Here is a 25,891-nt window from a genome sequence, read left to right on the forward strand (position 1 = left end):
CACAGTGGTACATACACTTAATACAGTAAGATTTAACTTAATTCAATGAGGTTTGTTCAGGGTATTGGAGGAAAGATGTTGCAGAAAGATGAGATGTTCAGTGTTTTTCCTTGAACTGTCTCCATGATCTAGGTTTTTAAAACCAGTTTTTAAAAAAACTCTTACCATTCAATTGCCTATCATTAAAGGCAACTTTGTCATGTACATTGACTCAGCAATTAGGATGCCTTTTGCATTATCTTTATATGCCATTTGTATATAATATACAGCCATTTCATTTCTCCTTCTTTTGATTATTGTTTCATTTCACTTCGCTGTGGATTTTAGCAGTGTTTTATTGAATCAAGTGGAAATTGGACAAAGCCCACTGTCCCAAGGGATCAATTTTCTTTATTTCAAAGCATGTATTACTAAATTTTATTGTTAATAGGAGGATGTATCATATGGCTAAGACTATACCTCAGTGATAAAAAATGAAAGTTTGTATTCTTTTCCCATAGTTTTTATTGTTGTACAGAACTCAAATCTGAGGAACAGTATAAATATGCAATGTAATTAGGAGTACAGGTCTGTTTCATCAAACTGTAACTGTGGTTGGATTGCGGTAAACAATTTAGTAAAATCAACAGTGGTTTAATGTAAACTTTTTAAAAATCAAAACTGATATCACTGGAAAACTGCACCATTTGGAGCGGCTGATGCAGTTCCAGATTTCTGACCATTTTGCTGATGTCAGAAGTCCCACAAGAAAGAGTAATTTAAAACCTGAAGGAATGGATAAAAAGAAAATGTCCTTTTGTGTCATCAGTGCAGTTACTAGAAATAACCATTAGGTGACCACATTAGACTATACAATGTAGAATTGGTAGAAAAAGGCAGACTACAAACTATAATCCATCATTCTAATTCACAAAACCACATGTTTAAATGTGCAAGATTAGCAAGCTGAAAATAAATCTTAAATTGTCTTCTAATTTTATATCTAAAATTGAATCCCAGGCATTATTTCAGTTTGTGATATATTTATATAGAGTAATAGTTGTGATAATGGGGCTGTATATGTTGTGTGGAAGTTGTTTTTTTGTGTGTATGAACAAAAGATATTTGCTAAAAGATTTCTTTTTTGAGCGTAAAACTTATCTCAATTGAAAATGTGTAGAGACCTTGAGATCAGAATAAGACCTGGCATATTTAGTAAGAATGAAAGAAACTGATGATCAGCTCAGGTTATCCCCTCCCCCTTCAAAATCTCAGTTGGCCTTATGCTTCACTGAAAGGACTACTGACAAAAAACCATTAACTGCATGTCTACACTGCAATAAAACACCTGTGGCTGGCCCAGGTCAGCTGACTTGGGCTCAGGCTGCAGGGCTATAAAATTGCAGTGTAGATATTTGGGCTCAAGCTGAAGCCTAATCCCTGGGACCCTCGGCATCTCAGAACCAGGGCTCCTGCCTGAGCACAAATGTCTACACCGCAATTTTAGAGCCTCACAGGCCAAGCCCTGTGAGCCCAAGTCAGATGACCCATGCCAGACATGGGTGTTTTGTTATAGTGTATACATACGCTACGCGTTTTTTCTTTGTGGAGGCACTTCCATGGACTTAGTGAAGGTATTGATAAATATAGACTTCAGAATTACTTTAAACTCCAAAATACAGACAGACACCTACAAAAGTATTAAATATAAATATGATGTTAGTACAATCATATGGGCCAGATTTTAAATGGAAAAGTCAGGAAATGTAATTGTTTCCCACAGCAACTTGAATTCAGCCATTTAAACTTAACTAGTATTTTGTTATACTATAAGTGGGGTCAACTTTTAGGACTTTATAAACAAAAATATGTAATAAAGGCCTTATGGTTACTATGGAACAAGTGATTTTTTCTAACTTTTTCACATTTAGTATCATAATCATCCATGGAGTGTGGAGCTCCAGATACACTCTCGTATCTATTTATAAATGTTTTGATTTATTAAGAAGTGCCTACCAATATCTCCAGGCACATGGACCAAATTTTTCCAACCGAGGAGCTTAAAGTGAGGCACTGACATAAAAGTAGCCTGATATTTATAAATTGAAGTCGCGAAGAAACTGCTGAGCTAGAACATTCTACCCAGCCAATAGCAGAGCTTCTGTGTGAGCTGTGGAGGCTTAGTGGCTCTAAAAATAAGTCTAGACAAACTAAAAATTCACCAACAAAACTAAAATTAGAACTGAACATCTTATCGCATCATTCAAAGACTCTCCCCTCCTGGTCTAACTTCATCAAGCTAAAATTCTAAATAAATAAATCTGTATTACAGTACACTTGGATTCTAAAACTCAAGCCCATCAAACCAGTAAGAGAGAAAAATGTTCCCCTCTCACTCCAGAGTATAACCTGGGACTGAAATAAGAATTGTGTTAGCGCTCAGAAAAACTAACCTATTCCAACAGGGAATGTGAGATCCCACAACAATGATTTAGCAAGAAAACATTACCTTAGAATTTATTCAGATAATATGAATTCTACCTAAATGTAAATGATGCAGTCAAAGTTTTCAGAACATAAGATTTACTATACCAGATACAGTCCATGAAACATAGAATCTTGCCTCTGAAAATCCAGATAGAGAACCTCTGAATGCAAATTGGCAATTACACAATGCTGTACATGATGATGGAGAGAAATTTCCTCTTACTCCTGTGATAACAAGCTTACAAAATCTAAGATTTTTTTCCATTTTTTGACCATATTAATTTCCCAGTCCTACAAGACAGCCCAATGCAGAATGAAAGAAATGGCATAAAAAGGGGCAGCAGTAGAGAAATATGGGAAATGTAATTTTAAAATATCCTTATTAGTCAACAGAATACTGCATCAGGAAGTCCTCAGGTTAACATAGGAAAGCAAAGGTTAAGTCATAGTCCCCAACACCAGGGATCTCTTGAGCCATGCTGCTGTAAGAACCATCTTGGTTTTCCTTTCTCTGTCCCTCCCTTTGTCAGGCCCAGGTGAGAGGTGCTGTCTCTCTGTGAGTCCAGTTTGTGGCATGGACACCTGTCACTGTATCCCTTTTTTCTCCAAGGCCATTGCTCTGTTTCCCTATTGAGATGTGAGGAAAAATCTCCTCTTGGCCATTGGTAGCTAGGTGTGACTGTCCCAGCCGTTGGTGTTTCCACTGTCTGTTCTGGATCTTCCATTCACATGTGGAGGCCCTATTCAGTTCATTAGTGACTGTGTTCTCCAGCCAGACAGCTATGTGAGTCCAACATCTTGTCCTTTCCCTTCATACTCTGTGCACAGTAGTACAAAGTACAGAGGGAAACTGAGGTATACTGCGGAATAATACAAATATTACCAAAATTCCCCTATTTGTCACAAACATCACCTCATTTTTTCCCCAGTGGATAAACTAGTGACCAGGTTCAAACAAGCACACTCTTAACCTCATGTTTTTAATACCTCTGAAGTTTAAGGCATTGTGGTGATTTGCTAAATAAATGTGCATGTCTCTCTTTTATGAAACCTGATAACCTGCTTGTTAGCTCTCAAAGGGAGAAGCATCAGGAGTTGCTACTTCATAAATGGAATTAAATTAATTTCCCATAAAGGCACATTGTGTATTTCATTTAAATTGACGTGAAGTGCTACAGATCAGTGTAGCACTTCTAGCACTTTAAATGTTTTCTTCCTTACCTATATAAAGAGAAGGTGCCAGGTTGAAACTAGCCTCTGAATATTAGAGTTTATAAAATGTCTGTGTATTGCCTATTTTGGGGAGAGCTCTGACGCTATGATTTAACACTCAGGCATAAGTGTAAAGAATGGATGTTGTAACAGTAGTTATTGGATTTGGGAGACGAAGGAACCATGCTACTTGATGCAGTTTGTAACCGTGACAATGTCAAGTGACTAGAGCCAGGAAATAAGGAATAGTCTATTATCAGTACCTGTGTGTTGCACCTTATTACATGGTGTCAGAAATAAAAAACATGTGGCAAAAGTGGAGCAAATGAAACCACCTGAATTCCCCAGTCTGGAAAGAAAGAAATAGGAATCAGCTATAATGTAAGTAATACTTAGCCTTCTAAAGTACATTTCTCTCTGAAGATTTCAAATTACTTTACAAACATTAATGAATGTGTCCTTCCAAAACCATGTGACATAGAAAAGCATTGTCCCCATTTTACTGCTGTAGAAATTGAGGTGCCAAGAAATACAGTGACATACTCCAGATCACATAAAAAGTCTAGCAGAAAAGAAACACCCCAGACTTCTTGTGCCCTGACCTTAAGAACGAGTAGCAGCAAGTTTGAAAATGTTGATGTGCTAATAAGGAGATGCCAGTCAAAGACTGCATTAAACTAACCATATTGAGAGGAAGCTGGCTGCTGCTGATAAAACATCTCAGGTGAAATTTATGTGACCAATGCTCATTGCTATAGAAACTAGCATAGTGGTTATTTACTGCTTCCAGTGCGAACAGGTGCAAAAAGCATCCATTAAAGGCCTCAATTTTTCTGTCAGTTGCAAGTTTCAATTTAGGTAGACTTTCCTTTGGGAGAAATCAGAGTCTCTTGCCTGTTTCTCCTACTTCCATTGGATTGGAATGGTGATTTGCCCATATTCCACTGAAGACTGGCCCTTAAAAATAGATGTTTAGAATCTATATCAGAGTTTCTCAGTGACCAGTCCATCGACTGGAACCAGTCCCTGAGATCTCCCTGACAGTTTAGAAAGGCAGTAAGCAGGTCCCTGATATCAAAAAGGTAGAGAAACACTGATCTGTAGGACATTACCCCACCATACTATAAAGATTTTAATGTATATAAAATTTTGATCCCAAACTACTTTATAGTAACCCATTTAAAAAAAAGTTTTTGACAAGCAGAGAAGATATTTTTCCAAGATCCAGTAATATCAGCTGTATTTTCTCTCTCCCTTTCCATATACTTTGTCATATTAAGTGGACTAATAAAAGAACAGCTATAGTAGTTACACATTTTATTATGCAGTTTGCCAAGCTTGATTCATTCTTTAACTTTTGTTATATCGTATTGTATTATATCATCCTTGTAAAAGGAGCTTATAGTATCCCACTAAAAATGCTTTCTCCTTATACGTCTTGTATGAATAATTTCTGTAAATTACTGTTGTCAATCACCAGTAATACTTTAAAAATTCTGTATAAATATATTAAAGGAACAAACACTTTTTCATTCCTAAAGGTACCACTGTGATATGATGATAGAACATTATGCTTGCACAGAAAGTATGCTGTTGGTCTAACAAAACATTGAGAATATATAAATCGGTATATATTTTCACACAATTGAAATATTTCAAACATGTGAGATTTTAGTGTTTGGTCAGTTGTGAACAAAGAGAAGTAGGGATTTCATGATGGGTATTCGTTGTTCAGTATGCAGCCTATATATTTACAATGAAAAATTAAATTGAAATATATTTGTCAACTGTGCCTTTTTCTACTACCTATGATTTCATAAATTCTGGATGTTCATACTCCAAGCTGGAAGAGCTCTTTTTGAATAAAGCAATTATATGCAAGATATAGCAACATCTATGGCAGAAGTACAATGACCTCATTCAGTGGAAATGTCCTCCTGTTCATCTAAAGGAGTGACATCCTTTTGTATTAAAAAAATGTACCGTTCTCAGCCTTTAGAGAGACACACATTCAAAAACATAATTTCAAACTTAATTGCATTGAGAATGTCAACTTGACACTAAGCTGTTCTCCAGGCCCCCCCCCAAGTTCTCTTATTCCTGCCCCTGCTGCACCCTGTGATGCAGGGATACCTGGAAGGCTTTGGGGGGAATTTTGGGGCTGGTCCCCACTCACCGCCCTGACAGTGCATGCTGCCTGGGCACTTCTGCACACGCAGGCCCATGGAGGTGAAGCAAGAGATGGTGGAGTGGGGACCAAGCAACTGGCTGCTGGGAAGGGGAACAACAAAGCTCCTGGCTCGGCATGGCTATGGGAGGGATGAGTCCCAAATCCTGGCAGCTGGGAGCTGCCTCCTGCCTGTTAGCTTTGCTCCCTGCTCTGGGTAAGCTCTGCACAGCAGCGAGGAGGAGCTGGAGCCACTGCCATGGAAGACTATGAGGAAGTTTTGGGGCTGGTTCCCACTTGCCACCCTGACAGTGCACACTGTTCAGGCATCCCTGCATATGCAGCCCCGAGGGCAGGAGGGCAGAAAGCAGAGTGGGGACTGGGCGGCTGCCCTGCAGGGAGGGGGAGTGACCAGCATGTTGGGGGTCATCCCTCCCCTGGCCATGTGCAGCTGGGAGCTCTGCTTTCTGCCCTCCTGCCCTCGGGGCTGCCCTCAGGGTTGCTGGGGCTGCATGCACTGATGTGGTGAGTGGGAACCAGCCCCAAAACCTCCCTCCAGCCGCGGTGGCTCCGGCTCCAGCTCCTTCTTGCTGTGGAGAGGTTTTGGTGCTGCATTCCTGGGTGCCCCTGCACACACAGCCCAGGAAGGCAGGGAAAGCCTGGAAGCAAGGTCCACAGGATGGAGGGGCACCAAGCGGCTGCCTTGCAGGGAAGGGGAGCAGTGGAGCTCTTGGCTCAGCACGTCCAGTGGAGGGATAACCTCCAACATCCTGGCAGCTAGGAGCCACCTCCCGCCTGTCAACTTTGCTCCCTGCTCTGGGCAAGCTCCGCTCAGCAGCAAAGAGGAGCCAGAGCAGGAGCTGCTCCCTCCATGAGAGGAGCGGGAACAGGCGGTGCCCTTCACCAGGCACTAATGCCGCTGCGCTGCCTGCCTGCCATGCTGCTTATGTGCCATTGGGAAGCTGGGGATACATCCGGAGGACTTCTGGGACCTGAGTCAAGCCAGGGCCATGTGCACACAAGAAAGCAATAGGGCTCGGACTGTAGGTCCCAGCTTAACACTGACTCAGACCCTAGGTCAGAGCCCTAGGCTAGCACAATAGGTGTGTGGATGCAAGGGGGATTAGGCTTGAGCCTGGGCTCAAGCCCAGGCTTTCATTACTGTGTAGAACCCTTAGAGCTCTTTAGGAGACTTAAGCTGATAAATTTGCTTCTTGAGAGAGACAGAGCTGAGTTGACTTTTGGGATGTACCATTGCACTTACTTCAATGACATTTTGCCATCTCTCTCTTTAGAGAATTGCTGCTATTTCTAATCTCTGAATTTTAAAATCTTTGAATTTTTCTTTGAATTTTTGTAGTGGCACTTTTTAAAATTTTATCAAAGCAGCTGCAAAACCGGGTCTTGTTCCTCATTTTTGTGCAGATGACTTCTTGAAAGTTGCTACAGCCCTGCTATTTCTACACGGTGTAATGACAGGTTTCAGAGTAGCAGCCGTGTAAATCTGTATTCACAAAAACAAAAGGAGTACTTGTGGCACCTTAGAGACTCTAAGGTGCCACAAGTACTCCTTTTCTTTTTACACGGTGTAAGTTAACTAAATATAATATGAACAGAGAAAAAGTACTGCGAGGGAGGTTTGATTTTTTTTACCCTTTTCAAATAGTATTTCAATAAATAAAAACAAGCCTTTTCTTAGTAAAACCACTATTTAAAAAAAATCACTGCATATTACATATGCCAGATATCTGAGATTAATAACCCAGTATAGTAAAACATACATATGAGATGGAAACAATGCATCTCACACACACAAATATCTCATAGCTTCGCATCCTGCTCTTATATTGAACCTGCAGTAATGTACAGACAATCAAAATTCTGTCACTTTTACTTTGAAAGTAAATTAGGATAAATTTTACATTTATTAAAATGCAAGTCTAGACACAATTTTTGAAGGTTAATACACTACTGGAAAACAAACTGATGATATTATGCAACAAAAATGCATTTATGTTAAAATCAGTAGCAACTCTAGCAAAAACACTCTATAAAAGAGAATATCAGAAAGTGAAAAGATTACTCAGAAATCTAAGATGCTTTTAAACAAGATTAAGATAAGGGCCATTAGGGTTCATGTCGCCGACCTGTCTGCATTAAGATATATCTTGCCTAGTGCCTGCATCTGAGATGATTCATTCAATATGTGTCATATCAAAGTCAAAGTACCCAGCAAGGAGAAGAATGCTAATGCTTATAAATTTTAGTGATGATCCATCATGATGAGTTAACTGACCTTTCTTTGGGATCTATTTACAATAAATTGTAATATTTTAGTCCTTTCTATGAGCCTCTGTTGATTTCCTTTGAATGTTGATTCATAACTTTTTAAATAAAATTTAAAAATAAGACTGATTGTTCAAAGTGTTTTGAGTTTCTCAGTTTACAATCTTCACCAATATAAAGAAAATTATTAATCAGTTGAGCATGATGCATAGTTTTCTTTGTTTTCCTCTTTCTTCATTTCCTCCTTTACCTTTCAAAAGGCAAATGTCTTCCATTGATTCAGACTTTAATCATATTTCCTCTCCATGTGATATTCAGGACCTTTTTCAATATGTTTTAACTTTTCAGTTGGTCTGGCAAAGTTCTGCTTGACAGTTTTAGGGTGATGGTTTGTACTGTACAGTATGCTGTACCAAATAGCTGTATATAGTGTGTAGACAAGATTTCAGCGATGTCATGGGTTCTAATCTAAAATGATATAAAATAGTTTAGGGTGTTTTTTTCTTGTGAGTCTCTTAGAAATTGTTGAACTTGATTCAAGCCTTAAAACTATTTTATCTAAAACCTATTATGCATTTACATCCATAATTGCTGCTTTTAAACTGTAATTTTGAATCATATTGCTTCATTTTGCTTTGACAGATCACTAGCAAAAGCAGTAGTGACATGACACAAGTAGAATAGATAATATCTGAAAAGCCAGCAATCCTTTGTTATATTGCATTCACATGAGACCTTTTAGCCATATATAATTTCCAGCAATTGATCCATTTTTTGTTTTGGGGTGTATTTTTAAAACAGAAAAGAATGTAGAAGGTTTGCGACTTGTTCATGTTTTTCAAAACAGTTTTAAAATATCATCTACTCTACTCCGCTCTGATTAGGCCTCAACTGGAGTATTGTGTCCAGTTCTGGGCACCACATTTCAGAAAGGAGGGGGACAAATTGGAGAGAGTCCAGAGAAGAGCAACAAAAATGATTAAAGGTCTAGAAAACATGACCCTATGAGGGAAGGCTGAAAAAATTGGGTTTGTTTAGTCTGGAACAGAGAAGACTGAGGCGGGACATAACAGTTTTCAAGTATGTAGAAGGTTGTTACAAGGAGGAGGAAGAAAAATTGTTTTTCTTAAACTCTGAGGATAGGACAAGAAGCAATGGGCTAAAATTGCAGCAAGATTGGACATTAGGAAAAATGTGTCAGGGTAGTTAAGCACGGAATAAATTGCCTAGGGAGGCTGTGAAATCTCCATCATTGGAAATTTTTAAGAGCAGGTTAGACAAACACCTGTCAGGAATGGTCTAGATAATTCCCTGAATTCAGGGGACTGGCCTAGATGACCTCTCAAGGTCCCTTACAGTTTTATGATTCTATAATCATATGTTTGTCAACTGCTAGATAGTGTGACATGGAGTTGTCTGGAGATCCAGACCTCCTAATATATAATGTACTGACTCAGGTTAATAATTTGAAAAATAATTTTACTTTCAGAACACTAACAACTACAATATAAAGACAAAACTAAAATATCTGGCATAAACTGGGCCCTACATCCTTTCAATTCCTGGAGTACCTTTCTCTCCTATAGCCTCCACTAGACTGAGATCTTTCTGCTAAGGCTTGACATTATATCCTAAATAAGGTTCTCATCATATCTTAATCTTAAAGGAGCAGACCTTTCCCTGCTGGAGTTCCCCTAGCCTTTCACCAGGCATTACAATTGGGGAAAAAAAAAAAAGGAAATACATTGAAATAATGATTGTCAATATTTACAATAGGTAAAGTAAAGGGAGGGAAAAAAGAAACCGACTAATGCTACTTCTAGGATATAGGTTACTAATGAACTCTGGTTCCACCAGGGAGAAGCCTAGAAGGTTACCTAATTCTGAGCCCAGCTCAGTTCTTGAAATAGTAATGTCCTTAACCAGATGAATTTAATAAACACACTTTTAGGTCACCATCACAGGTGGAATTGAACTTGAGATCAAGCTATAAAGATAAAAATATCGTTACATGCAATTCACAGGAGGTGTGGCTTTTTCTGAAAGTTCATACCACCTCAGGCTCCAAATGCAAGTTCCAGGTACAGGACCTGGAACTTGTACACAGGGAAGGGTAAGAGATACAGTAACTCTGAGAATGCATTCATTCCCTTATAGGTAGTTCATTGAACAAGGTTTACAAATGTACAACTCACTAGTATTCTGGAAATTTGACTTATTAATTTGTTGATTAAAACTTTTAAAAGGGAGTCAATACTAGTCTGCAACAAGGTTTTGAAATAGTCAGTTTCCTGAATCTTGACTAATTGTTTGACAGATTATTTAAAAGAGGGTTTTTTGTTAATACTTGTCATGAATTCTGTCCTTTTTCTTTTCGTGGCTTATTGCAAAACCAAATGATCTTAGAAGCAGAATCAAGCTGCAGCAATATCTTTACTTCACACATTGGTCTTGAATCTTGATTTAAATCTGATATTTCTTGCTGATGTAGTGCAACTTAACATGAAACTCCCTCTGTGAAGAAGTGGAGATTTTAGTTTTTGATCAAAACAAAGAGTCTGTCATGATAGGTGTATCATAGACTTTCTTTGAATTGTTATAATTCAGTAGAAATGTGCACTGAATCTAGAGAGAGAGGAATGGACTTTGTGTCCTCAGTTATAGACGGCTGATATAGATCCCATAGCTTGGTTGTGGGCAGTGTTCATTTAGGGAAAATAGCTTAAATTAGGAAGATAAAGCAAAGTATGAAAGAATTTAGGAAAATGTATTGGCTTATAAAGTGGTAACTGTGTGCACTTGCATGAGAACAGATATCCAACAGTGTTCTATTGGGAATAATCAAAAAGAGTTTTGCAAGAAAGGTTTTTAAAAATCTTAGTTGATTTTGCAAGGCAGGCCAGCTATTCACTAATGAATACTTCTACAGAAGTTGAACATTATAAACTAAATCTTTCTCTTCTGGGACACATTCAGTTCAAAAATGAAACTTTAAAAGTTCTCTCTCTTGTGCAGCTGGGAGAGTGAAATTGTTTCAGTACTTTGCCATTAGACATCCGTGCAATCCTGTTCTGTAAGTCATTTAAGTGTAAGTTTTTGCACTTAAATGTTGTGGAGAGGCAAAGGTTGTACAACTTTAAATACTAAGTTCTTGTTAAGAAAAATTTGATTTCTGCTGCTGCTGTCAGTAGTTGCATCTAATGTTTTCGAACAGTGGTGTGCAAACTATGGCCCAGGGGCCACATCTGGCCTTCCAGATGTTTTAATCCAGCCCTTGAGCTCCCGCTGGGAAGTGGAGCTTGCCCTGCTCTTGCACTCCAGCTGGGGAGCGGGGTCGGGGTCTTGCCCCACTCCGCACGGCTCCTGGAAGCAGGGGCAGGTCCCCCCTCCGGATCCTATGAGGCAGCGCAGCCAGGGGGCTCTCCATGCTGCCCCTGACCCAAATGCTGCCCCTGCAGCTCCCATTGGCCAGGAACTGCAGCCAATGGGAGCTTCAGGGGCGGCGCCGGCAGACAGGGCAGTGCTTAGAGCCCCCTGACTGAATCTCCCATAGGAGCTGGAGGGGGGACATGCTGCTGTTTCTGGGAGCTGCTTGAGGTAAGCACTGCCCAGAGCCTGCCCCCTTGAACCCCTCCTGCGCCCCAGCCATGATCCCCTCCTGCCTACCGAACCCCTCGGTCCCAGCCCAGCGCACCCCCCCCGTAACCCCAACTCCTCATCCCCAACCCCACCCCAGAGCCCGCACCCCCAGCTGGAGCCCTCCTGCCCTCCATCCCCCAATTTCGTGAGCATTCATGGCCTGCCATACAATTTCCATACCCAGATTTGGCCCTCGGGCCAATCAGTTTGCCTACCTCTGTTTTAGAACCTAGTAAGAAAACATTTGAATATATAGAAGAAAGTTTTCATGGTTGGGGCTATCAAGGTTTCCACTAAATGGTTTGGAAAAATGTCTTCCTGTCTGGTGCCAGAGTCCAGACTTGGATCATTTTTTATGTCCAGTGCAGACTTGGCTTCATTACCTTTTACACTTTTATGGGTCTGATGCATAAAGCATTTCCCTTAAGGTACATTTTGCACCCACTGCTGATTTCAAAATAATGAGCACAATCTAAACTATTTTCTCTGCTGTCTTTAGTCATTACATTCTGGGGATAATGTTGCATGTAAAACCAGTACATCAGGAATTGGGATAAGAATCTCATTCTGACTGTATATAATGCTCAATTTATTAGAGACCCCCAAACTTATGGAGGATGATGGTGGTTTGTTTTTTAGACCATAATGTTGTCATGGTAACATGAGGTCACAGAATTGGATAGTTTCAAAATGTCCACTAAACTTTACAAAACCATATTAGGTTTTGTATATCCATTGTAAGCAGGTTCTGGGATGGTATCTCATTGAGGTTTACTTGGAACGGACTTCAGAAGTAGTTCTATGTTTAAATTTCTATAACAGGATCATAAATCTCTAATACAAAGTAGAGGACCTCTTAGCTTGCTCTTTTATTTTCTTTGTTGAATAACTTAAACTTTTTCTCCCTTTTGCTTCTTTTTCTGTAAGTACTGTATGTGTTACAAACTTTTGGAGTTTTAAAAATTTTCTATGGCCTGATCCTACAAACACTGGATAAGCAGCATTCGTGGAAATGGTGATTTTTCGTATCTTGCCAGAAATATTGATTAATGAAAGTGAAAAACATTGCTTTGGTTCAGCAGCACTGTCTATTGTAACCACGACTTATTTAAAACTTGCTATTGCTCATTTTCTTTAACTTCTGGATGTGTGTAACTTTCATTTAGTGTATGGAATAAATGGTCTAAGGGGATTGTTAACTGAACCTGGAACCTTTCACCTGTTGATCACTAGCTCAACTCCAGTACAAGTTTTGTAGTGACCAAAATAAGTTAACCATTGGGTGCTGAAGAGCTGTCTAATGTGAAATCAATTAGATAGTTTCAATCCAGTCACTAGAGAATCGATCCCCACATCTTGAATTGGCACTACTTTGCACTCAAGTAAGCAGCCTTGGGAGAGGCATTAAAGCTTGTGTGGGCATAGACTGGTTTATCCTTTACTAACAGAGGTCAGGGTTGAGTCACATTAATAGGATAGTGGGGGAGAAGCATGCATTGATAATCTCTATACTGTACCTGCTGTGTGCATAATGGACTTCCGGTATATTTTATCTGGCACTTCTACAGGTACTTATTTTGCTTTAAAACAAATACTGAATTTAAATTTTCTGGTACACCTTTACGTGATAGATTCTCAGAAGCTCTTAATTCAGATTTTGAGTTTGTCCTTTATAACTCATCCTATTATGTATGTGTCATAGCTCTCATAGTCCTGTTTCATGAGAACTGAGAAGAGTGGGTGATGTTGATGTGTGCTTAGATATTATTTTAGTTCCTTTCATTCGTGAAGGATCAAGCAGCTGTGTAGTGACTGTTTAGGTTTATGGTATCAGAAAGGTAGCCGGGTTAGTCTGGATCTATAAAAGTAGCAAAGAGTCCTGTTGCATCTTATAGACTAACAGACATACTGGATCATAAGCTTTTGTGGATGAATACCCATTTCTGATTAAGTGGGTATTCACCCATGAAAGCTTATGCTCCAATACATCTGTTAGTCTATAAGGTGCCACAGGACTCTTTGCTGTTTAGGTATATGTCAGTCATTAAATACTTGGCAGTAGTATACACCCCTTGATAAACAGCCTTGGAGATGTTAATGAGTTTTATTAAGTGAGGGAATGGTGGCCAAAAGAATGGGGCTATCCCTTGCTACTTCCAAAAGACCAGGAGAACCTTTAAATTCAATCTAAACTGTCACCAGGGAGAAGTAGAAGTTACCTCAATTTAACCTTGGATAGTGTTGCACTCCTCCGGTGTTTCACTGCAGTATCTGCATTTGATATGAGCGCAAGTCCTTGAGTGTACTGTCTGCTGGTCCAGAGGGAAATGTGCTAGCAATTGGGCCATCTCAGGGTATTGCAGATGAGTTTTGGTAATACAGTTTTGGTATTAATTCTGAATGTCTGGCTCTTCCTGGTTTAAGAGGGACCTTTTATTTTACTGGGGTTTGTGAGAGTTTTTAGTAAAAATAACTTTTTTGAGAGAGAGGCAGCAGTTGCATAGTGGATGGTACATTTTTCTATTTCTTCTGAAATTTATCTATTAATAAAAATGAAAGGTGATGACTACATTTTCATCTGAGGCACTCCCACAAACAACTGTTGTACGCATAGTTCATAGATCTAACAGGCTTTGTTTTCTTCCTGACTGTGACAAAAATAAAGAATATTAAAAACCTTTTGACAACTTTTACTTATTTAATGAATTAGGTCTATAAATTTACAAAAGATGGTAGTCTGTTCGCTAGGCCTATTAAAAGCATTAAGATTTGAGCACTAGCTGTTAAAATGAGTAAATGGCAATATTACAAAGTTAAACTAATGCCAAAAAACATTTTCCAGAATACTGGGATTGTAACAATACCATTAATGAGGGCAAAGAGATTTTAATGCAATTTTCACATTCTAAAGTTTCAAAAAGAGGTTTTGAGTTAGTACATTATTAATGTGCTGAACATCTGGAACTGTGTAAGAGCCATAGACATTGAGCAAGTGCAGGGTTTCCCTACTAGGTCTGATGCTGACTGATTTCCTCCCTAGTGAGATGCTTGTTTTAAGAAGTTTGAGACAGTAAAATGACAATATCCAGATAAGAGATAAACATTCCACAGTGTCTCTTTGTGAGACGTAAGGAAATAAATGAGAAACCATTAAGTTTGTGGAGTCAGAAGGTGAATTTTGGAAATTAAATGTGAAAATCAGATTAATTCACACCTTAAGTCATAGTACTTGATGTCACATTGGAACTTTCAGGTTTTATTTTGGGACCTAATTACTTACTGAAATTATGGGTGATGTAGGTTGGATTACATGCTGGATGGTTTTTTCCTTTTGCATTTTAAAAGAAATTTTTTTTTCCTGTTCCTGTGTAAACATCAATTTGTTTGCTGATGTTTATTCATTAAACACTTTTGGGGACAATCATGCAAACTCTAAAGCATGCAAGTGACTCCACTCATATTATTATTGCCATTGACTTAAATGGGAGTATTTACATGAGTCGCTTTATTCACATGTTTAAGTGTTTGCAGGTTGGGATACCTTTGTTTGCAACTTGCATGTTTTATTACAGAATATTGGTGATGTATGAGAATGCTGGGGAAAAGTCAAGGCTATATAGTTATGTATAATTTTCATTTATCTGTATAGTCTGTTACCATCTCTAATGACCTACCCAATGAAATGTGATTAAATGTCATAATTATGGCTAATATCCAAAATTGAAGAACATCAGGCAATGGGACAGAAAATTATCAAGTGGCGTGTGAGGAAGCTAGGCTTCTAAATAGGCTGGTAAACTAGAGATATGTTTGTAAATAAATACTGGTGCTCACTTTCTACATAGCGTTTACTCAATATTTTTGAGGGTAGGATTCTCTTCCTGTGGAAGTCGAGCTTTAATTTGTTTGAGCCAAACATCTGCAATTACATTAAGCACAAAATAAACCTTGAAAAAGAAAAAAGGTGTGGGAACATTATGCTGTCATATTTCCTAACCCAAATTCTGCATAAATATCTATACAAAAGCCGAGAGAAATGATGGAAGAGTAACTAAACAATACGTAGGAAATACCATGTGTCTCTTGACTGGCACTGAGGACCTGATCCAATGTCAGCTGAAGTCACTGGATTCTTTCCAGTGGCTTCAGAGTGCTTGGTTAGGTCCTATGATACCAAGATGACCTCTTTCTGGCCAGCGCTGATTGAAAGAGGGCCTTTTGCCAGTTTCAAAAGCTGTGTCTTTTGCCTTATTCTATTTAGAAGCATAATAAAACTAGTAAAGTTATTTTAATTTGATACTTTATGCCTGGCACAAGAGATGTTGTTTTGAGGACAAAAAAAGGGGACCAAAGAAACCAGATTTTTAGTGACTTTAAAAAAAATAAAATAAAAAAATCTACATTTGTGCCTTATGTAGAGATGGAATTTGTTACTAGTTGTCCATTGTTTTTCAAGACTACTGATTGGTGGATTTCTCTCTGATCTTTATCTCAGCTTCTACTTGTTCCATGCATGGTTTCATGTCCATAAATTATATATAACATCTTTACTTTCACTGTTTTTACCTTCAATTTTTTCTCATTCAACAGTTTCAGGCTCTGCAATATAACTACCTTGCTTCAGGACATTGTACCCCTTTCACAGAACAATTTTCAGAGTTACTGTGCAATACTGGCTGGCGTTAACTCCTGCAAGACAGGATAGCCTTTACACATTTGTGATTCCTGAAACTTAAAGAAAGCTGGAGTTTCAGCTTTTCTCTTTCACTTGGACGTAGTTGAAGAGTATGGTGAAAAATTATTTCAGTTAGCCATCTGCAGTGTCTAAAATCACTGTGTGTGATAGGAGCTGTACCTTCAACTATCTTTTCACATCTGCACCTGAAGTGAGAGGGGGAAAAGGGAAGAGCAAGCCTGAATGATATTAAATCCAGTATGGAGGACTGGAGACAAGAATTAGTGAACATGTATGTTACATGCACACACACAGCTGCATTAAACAACGAGTCTTCTCTAACTAGAAATACAATCTCTGTCCTCACATAGTCCGTTGTAAGCCCCCTACTTTAATGCCATCCACTCATTCAAGTCATTCCACCAATCTTCAATTTAGGAAGGAAATGACAGTTCACATCCTTGTAAAATCAATTTCTGTACCATCCAGGAGGCCCGCAGCAACCATATTTCATTTGGCTCAGAAAGGCAAAACACGTTCAGAATAGCACTTCAGATGAATAACTGAAATGCTGTTAAGTACACAACCGTAAAAAATAGCTTAAATTTTTTAAAGCTGATATCTGGTTTGTTGTATAGAATAGTTATTATTTCTTCACTTTCCTCAGATCATCTTTTAATCTGTCAAGTTGGTTTCTTTGCTTGGTTGGTTACTACTAATGGCTAGCACAGGTATTGGCCATCCAGGTTTCATACTGAGAAAGCAGTTGCAAAAAAGTGACCCTAATCATTTGGTTGATATCAGGTATTTTATATAACCCTTTTCCTGTCAATCCCTAGCAAAAACATCTCTTGAAAAGTGCATAAAGTATCAAATTAAAATAACTTCACTACTTTTATTATGAGTTTCAGTAGAATATTTGTATTTGTTATGGCCTGGCTGTAATAAGTAGGTACAAGAGATGTTGTTTTGAGGACAAAAGAGGGGACCAAAGAAGCCAGATTTTTAGTGACTTAAAAAAAAATAAAATAAAAAATCTACATTGGCAGCTCATAGTCATCCTACCTAAAGCCACCTTCATAAATGAGCTTGGTTCATCTTTTAATGAGAAATGTCACCATGTCACTTTATCTGGGGAAGATCATCTTGAAAATATGAGTCTTGCACTGGACCTTATAAATACCAAGAGATGAACTCATCCTGATCTTCAGTGGTGTATTTTATAGCCAAGGTTCTGAACTCTGAGGGCTGTTAGTTGAAACATCCTCCATTAACTCAGCCACTGCAGTTGAATATGGAAGAAGAGGTGGTCTTTGAATTCCCTATTAAGGCTTACCTGGCTCTTTAGAGATAATTACCAGGACCTTGAAATGGATCTGGAGTGCAATAGTCGAACAAGCTTTTAGTGGTAATCAGTGTAGTGTTGACCACACAAAGCAACATTCAGATGGGTCACTTACCTTATAACTCTGAATCCTTGAAGGGAACTTCTTTTAAAAATAGAGTGAAGTTCTGTACTGCGTCATACCCCCAGCTACTGTAATAATGGTAGTAAAGTTTAATCATTAATTCATAGGAGAGCTTTTTCTTGAGCACATTTAGACTTAAACATTGCAAGCTTTTAAGTGATCTGAAAGAGTATTATTGGACAAAACATTTTTGTCTTCATTGCAGTCTTAACCTGGGCTCAAATGCTGTTTCTGATAACACCTTCTGGATTCACACATCTACCTGCCTCTATTTGTGACATACAGCAAGGCAGACACCGGGCCCTAAGGCATAGGGCAGACTCTGAATGAGCTTATCCTCCCTGTTGCTAACTCAGGGTAACTACAGTGAAAACATGCAGCCACGGCCAGTCACAACAATCAATACATGATGATCCTCCAATTCCTTCCCACAAGCCTTCAGACATCCGTGTCTGAATACTGTCTTGCCATCTGTCTGTGCTCTGACCCCTGACCAGAAGTGGTTTACCAACATATGCCATGGCTCAGCATCCTCGGTCCCAGCCAACTGCTTACCTGTTTGCAGTTTCTTCAGCCTCCTTCATCTCCTGTGTTTGATACAGCAGAAGAATACCCAATAAGAAGCCTGTATATCAGTGTGCAGCCACCTTACTGAAGGAAGACACCAGAATCTTTGGTGCATTTTTGAGCCAAAGCGAGCAAAAATCATGACTTTAATTCTTCAAAGAATGCCATTGTACAGTTCAATGCCATGTCTCAGCAGCTGCAAGCTGATCATGGGATCATGCGGTCAGGACAGCAGTGCAGGGAGAAGATATAGGGACTCGAGCTCTCATGCTCCCTTACCTCTTTCCCACCCCACCCCCCAAAAAAAACCCACTAAGAAGATAGCCAGTCCAAAAAGAAAGAGGACCTCATCCTGGAAAGGATCTTTGGCCCCAAATTTCAAGATCTCTTCCTTGATCTAGGCCAGGCAGAGCACAGAAGGATGGAGAGGCCCCACACAGAATCAGGATGGGCACAACATCTGAGCTGAGTACAATGGGAATAACCATCTTTATTATCATTATGAAGATTATTACAGAACACTTGTATTTTTGTGGGCCTAGCTGCTACTTCACTTGTGGGCAGATGCAGCGACATTGCACTTAGCCAGAATCCTTCCCTTCGCTTCTCCCACCTATGCTACTTAAAATGGCAGATGAGCAGAGAAAAAATGTGGAAACTGGCAGCTGACAGTGGCTGAATGCAGTAGCATTTTTAATAAGAAAACATTAATACAAAAATAAAAAGCTTTATGGCCATAGCCAAGTCATTAATTTTTTTGTATTTTGCTCAGTAAAAATTCCAGGCAGTCTCAGATTGGTAAGGCAAGTCTCCTTTTACCTCTGTAACTGGCAAGCCATCTACAGTCATGTATTAGTTCATCTGTCACAAGGTGCAGAAAGATTTCCTCTGCATAGCTTGAAGGTCTCCTCCCTGAGGCCTGGAATAATGGGTCCTTTTTCCTTCTAGTACCTGCAGAAGCGGGACATCTTGTAAGGCTGCAGCAGCCTGAAAAGGATTTAATGTAATCACCGATGCTGCTCTGTCTCCCAGGACCTGTACATTACTCACCCGCCCATGCCTACCTTCCTTGCCCAAAAATAAATCTTTGCTAGGGTTGGAAGTTAAAATTAACTTGCTGTTTCTCTTCCTGGGAATACGCCTTTGCGCAGCTTCAGAACAGGCAGAAGTTTGCTGGGCAAGGGAATCAGCAAAGAGAGCAACATCCTTTTGAGAGACGTTATTTTTTTATTTGTGGGTGGGTACACGAATTATAAAATTATAACATTCACAAACTTTTCTTCCCTCTGTCAGGACCAAGTGCAGCACTATCAGACTTGTTGAGGGGTGGGACAGAAGCCTAGAAGACCTGAGTGCTAGCAGAAAAAGGTTTCAGACTTCGAGGTCAAAGTGATGCAGGTCCAGGGATGACTAGCCATCATCTCACATTCAGTATTGAGATGTCGACTGCTGTTTCTGATTGGCCCATGATGTCAGCCTTCATTGTCCACTGGTTACATTTTCAGGCAAACACCTTTGTTTTTAATCCCATGCTGTTCCTCATGCTTGGGGGGAGCTCCCCAAAAACAACTATAAAGCTGCCTCATTAACCTCCTTCAAATTCTTCCTTAAAACTCTCCTTGGCCATGATGCCTAAGAAAAACTTGACAAGGATTGTCACTGGTATACTGAGACCACCGCCTAACATACCGACCAATATTGTCTCATCGTTTCCTTGAACTCCCCTATCAATTTGTCTTTATCCATCTGTTGTCTTATTTTATGTTTAGATGGTAAGTTCTCCAGGGCAGGGACTTTTTTGTTCTGTTTGCACAGCACCTAGCACACTGAGCTTTTGGTCTGCCACTAGGGCTGCAAGTGCTATGGTAATATAAATAATAAAGGATCCCAAAGTTTGGTCTTAAGAGATAAAAAGTCCATATTAGACAACAGTTGCTATGTAACGAGAAGAGCATCTGCAACACCATGGGAATAATTGTGGTGACTGTGTGATAATTATGACATAACTGTAACCCTGCATAAAGAAGGTCTCTGCTTTTCCCTATCTCTACAGTTCATTCATTTGTAGCTTAAATCTCATCATATTCTGTTAAAGATTTGGGTTTGTAAACTATTTTTAAAAGAACTTTAAGTTCACTTTTAACTCATCTTCCCCATTTTTTGTAGAGTTGTAACAGTGTAGGATATCTGCATGTAAGCAGCAGTCTTCTTATACAGCTGTCTATTGCAATAGTCCTTGTCATATATATCTACTTTACTGTAGTACAGCAAAACTCCATTCTGAACATTCAAGCACACACTTTTGTAATACCCTAAATGCTTTCCATTCTGGGGTGGTGCTGCAATGAGAAGTAAGTGTATTTAGATTATATATAATTGATATGTGACTTACTAGCTCTCTATAAAGATGATTTTATCCTTTATATTTAGTGTTTGAGTCAGGATATGAGTTTAATCACTGTCACCATATTTTCTGTGAAAAAATATTTTTACAGTGTATTGTTATTGTAACGGGGCTCGACTCACCACTGCGGCACCTCCTGCTGGCCGTCCTGGGAATTAGCTCTGGTTCGCTGGTGTGCCTTCATCTAATCCTCACCACCGTCACTTCTGCATCTCACCACCGTCACTTCTGCCATGAGCCATTGTCAGTCTCAGGACTGCAGGGTCCTCTTCTGGACACAGCCTTCCGGGTGTGCCCCACTCGGTTCTCCCCCCCCCCCCCCCCGGGACACCAGCAGTCCTCTGTCCAGCCACTTGCCTCAGTGGCAGGCTGCAGTCCAGGGTCTAGCCTCCTGTGTCAGTGGCAACTGGGGCCCAAGGGGGGGTGGGGACCAGCAGTCATGCACTACATCACCTCCAACCCCTGCCGTCTGTTTCCTTGGGCCTCTTCCCCGCAGCCCTAGTACTTTCTCCGCCCTTGTATCAGGACCTCAGTCTGGCAGTGGTCACTCATGCTCCCCTGACCCCACCCAGCACTGACTGGACCATGGTGCTATCTCTTCTCCCTCCTTCAGGGCAGCCAGTCCTCCCTCCTCAACCTCCAGGGAGTGACTGAAGCTGCTCTGTTCAGCAGCCCTTCTTATATGGCCCAACCTGGCCCTGATGGCTGACTCTCTAAACCTTCTCCTGATTGGCTGTCTCTCCAAGCCCTTTTCTAATTGGCTGCTTTAATCCCTCTTCTGCCAGAGTGTGGCAGATGCTGCACCACAGTCATCTATTATAAAACTGGAGTGTGCAGCTGCTCCCAAGGATGTGAAAATGAGAGCTAAGCCATGGGTGTGGAGGAACCACGGTAGTCCTGACATAATGAATATGTACTGCAATTGGGCAGTTGATATGTGGGCCAGCTGCTAGAATTCCCTGGGGCAGCCACGGACAGCAGTTAAAATCTGTGTTTAATTTGCATAATGCTAATATGGTGCTGTTGGCTCTCGGGAGACTTTGAGGTATGGTTTGGGTGCTATCCTATCCTTATGCCATACATTGGAAAGGGTGGTGGGTACCTTTTACAGCTTATTGAACAGTTACAATGATCAGCAGGAGCTTGCAATTTCTAAAGTGCCTGTGGCACTTGCTTTTTACATGGGGCAGATACTTTCTAACAACATCTGCATGGCACATAAAGGAGAATCTACAGCGACAGTCAGTGGCAGATTATTAGACATAATGTCTAAAAAATTACATGTTATACTCGTAGATGAGGTTTTTTTTTACCTGAATTTCATACCCTGCATAGCAATGTAGTTTAATATTTTATTACACTGTTAGTTTAAATGTCTTGAAACATACAGCATCAGAAAAATAAAGTAAAAATCCATTATTGTTTCTCACTTCTTGGTTCTGGCTTGTTAAATTGCAGCAAGTTGAATTGGAGCATCTTGCTTAACACATGGTCTGATTAGCACATTTTACTTGCACGTTGTTCTTACTATTTAAGCAGGAATTGCATGGGAAATGAGGTTTGTCGCAGTCGAGACATGTGCCACGCTCATTTTTTGAACGAGTCTAAGTAAATAATAATATTTTGCAATCATTACATTTTTCTCCTCAAGTGCTGTCTACTGAAAAGAAAGCAGGAATAAAAACAAGAATTAGCAATAAATAAGAGTGCAACCTAGAAACATTTCTTTGTTAAATAAAACTGCTGTATACATCTTGCCTCGGTTGCTTTGACCTTACCATTGTTCTGTACCACTGCAGCCTACAGAGTTCCCGCTCCCTTTGGCATTTCTTAAAGGTTCACTGCCTGATGTGATTTGAGATGTGAAAAATCAATGTACCAGTAGACTGATCACAATCTTACGATGTTTATATTCAAACTCCTGTCTTTGAGGTTTATTATTAATGCATTAATGAACAAAGGTAAGATGTCAGCTAAAGCAGATAAATTTGCAATGTTAAACAATTTATTGCAGTATTGATAGCTTTCCATGACCTTGTAAATGTATATAGGTTGCATTGTGTCAACATTCATACAGCCCAGTAGACAGGTGTCGCACATCCGAAATGCAATTAATATTAATTTTCATCCTATAGACTGTCTCTAGTTTCTTATAACTGTACAAATCACTATCTGAGAGCCTAGGACAGAGGCAAAGGATTGCATTAGCATATAGACTAGACTGATTTTTTTCTCCCCTTAGTATTCTATCCAGGTCATGTTTGAGACGGAATGAAAAGGTTTGCACTGTTTCAGCCCATACTATGCTGTTCTGTGGGAAGGACGGGGAGGGGAACCCTTCAGTTTTACTTTACACTATCTCTAAATTCATATATAAAATCCTAATTTGTGTGTGTCTGTGTAGTAAACACTAACAACCTTAACCAAGAGTTTAAGGACGTCTGTTGTCACCTTGATGGATGTAACTCCCACACGAGAGAAAACAGCGCTGAGAATACATATTTAAGCAGCATATTGTTCATGAGCGCACATAACAGCACATAAAAGATTGGGATTGCTGTATATATTGAAAATCATATATTGGGGTGTCTTGGTAAATTTTTTTTGTTCTACTTTAATGTGAAGGTAATAGGCCTTTGAAATCCATTCCTAAAATTAAGCTCCAAATCAGGTGGGAAGTAGTTTATATTTACATTAAAATTTAGTCAGTGGTTTAGTATATTCAGTGCATTCTAATGCAGATGGCAAATTCACAAAATCATCTTTTTAAAATTGTTTAAATTTTTATATAAATATAAAGAGTTGCAAGAAAACAGATTTTTCATACTCAACCCTTGTATAATTTTGATCATATTAATACAGTGGGTAAACTCAAAGGAGTTAAATAAATGGACAGTTAATGAATGACTGTTCAGAATAATATTGCCTTGTTCTTGGACTGTATTATAGTTCTTTTTGCTTGGTAGACAAAAGAGAGAAAACATGGGCTTCTTTTTCTTACTGTGCTAAGATACTGTTCAGAAAAAGAATATTGTCTGGTGGTTAGATCAGGACTTGGAGTCAGGATTTCTAGGTTCCATTCTTGGTTCTGCTGCTGACTTATTGAGTGACCTTGAGCAACTCTCAATCTGTCATGCTTCAGCTTTACCTGTTTGTAAAAGAAATTTGTTGTGAGGCTTAATGTTTGTGAATTGCTTCAAAATTTTTGCATTGAAAGTCATGAGGAACAGTACAAAGTATTTTACTATATCTGTTTACTATAGGAGTTGGATCTTACACCAAGATAGGGAGTGGGGGGGGTTATTAATATCAATATTTACAGATAATTCCCATATAAAGAAAAAAATCACCATTTTCCATACCTTATCAGTTCTTTATATGACTGTTGAAAGCAACCAAAATATCATCATTCCACACTCCAAACAAAGGAAGACTCCAATTGGATTCTGATTCTGTACAATTGGTAAGTGGCACTTTCTCCGATGAAGTGAGCTGTAGCTCACGAAAGCTTATGCTCAAATAAATTTGTTAGTCTCTAAGGTGCCACAAGTGCTCCTTTACTTTTCTCTTGTGTAGATTCAGAGTTTACTAGGCTTCTCTTAGGTATATTGTCTAACAGAACAGTTCATCTATCCAACTTTACACTGATATCTTTGCTCAGTGTCTATGGAAGCAAAACCTTATTTAATGTCTTCAAAGCAATGATTTAGGATGACTGACTGATGATTTTTGCTGGACCAGTATAAAATTTCAGTGTTTTGAATTTGAAACTCCTTATAATTTCATCTACTTGCTTCCTTTTAGGTGTGATCACGAGGTTCAAGTCTGGTCAGAGAAATAATTTTTCAGAATCAGATATTCTCAAATCACTGCTATTCCTCTTCAGATTTCCTACCTTGCAGGAATGTAGTAGTATCTCTTGACATAAACAGTGTAGGATCCTAGTGTATGTTAAATATGACGGCTGAAAAAAAATCATACAAAATAAATAAGGACTGGTAATTCCTTTCCTGCAACGTGTATGTTTTGGGACCTTATTTAACTCTTTAAAGGCTTTAGGCTAGATTCTTAAGTGGTAAAAATCAGCACAGTTCCATTGAAATTCATGGACTTGCACCAGAGTGCACCATCCAAGAGTCTGGCCTTCAGTTTTCTCTCCTTAACTAGGTTATTGTACATGAACATTGTGAGGTGAGTAACACTTTTTTTGTTGTTGTCCCTGTTGTAATTCATGCTTTAATCTCTAAGAGCTCCTATCTGATCTCACTTTTAAAAATAGTATTTTTAGATGCCTTGCAGGGATGTAGACATAGTGTTTGTTAACTTTGGCAGATTGTTTTAAGCTAGTAAGACTAGTTCCTTAGTGTCTTCTACTTGATTGATTGCTATTGACTGAAGTGCATGCTACTAATATTGATATCATTGGTGAAGGATCATCATTTGCATTGGCTTACTTGTAGAAAGTCTTTCTCGCTTTGCATTTCAGTATTTTAACATTGGTTTCATTCTGTAACTTGGGCCCAGAGCTATCTTAAATTATGTTGGCTGAATAACCCCACCCCCCCACACACCAGAAGCTTTTAACCAGCTTTGAGAGGCTAGTCTGATATTTTCCTTTTAAACTGTATTAACTTTCCTTCACGTTACCCAGTTAGAGTTGACAACTACACAAAACTTTTGATGTTCAGGGATTGAAAATGGGAGTTTTTTACATTGAGTTCTGTCTCTGACTTGCTATATGATGTTAGGCAAATTGCTTAGCCTTGTTTTTTCTTCTCTTCAATTCTGTAAATGGGGGTAATCATACCCACCTTTATAAAGTGGCTTGAGATCTACAGATCAAAAGTGCTATATAAATACTTAGTTACATTATTTTTTCTATTAACAAGATAAGGAGACTAAAAGACAGATCCTGCTATTACTCTCCTACTATTGGAATCAGTTCCCCATGACACACATTCAGCTACTTCAATTTACGGTGTCAGCTGCACAGCATTCTCAGGCTT

At 39.2% G+C, this 25,891-nt stretch overlaps 1 protein-coding gene across 7 annotated transcripts in view; it reads left to right on the forward strand.

The window, feature by feature from the left end:
- The window catches only part of BRIP1 (BRCA1 interacting helicase 1), a 125,425-nt gene that overhangs the window by 49,922 nt on the left and 49,612 nt on the right, over positions 1–25,891 (forward strand). The gene's annotated exons all lie outside the window — the stretch shown is intronic.

The sequence above is a fragment of the Dermochelys coriacea genome, chromosome 17 (genome assembly GCF_009764565.3).
Source record: "Dermochelys coriacea isolate rDerCor1 chromosome 17, rDerCor1.pri.v4, whole genome shotgun sequence".
Classification (NCBI taxonomy): Eukaryota; Metazoa; Chordata; order Testudines; family Dermochelyidae; genus Dermochelys; species Dermochelys coriacea.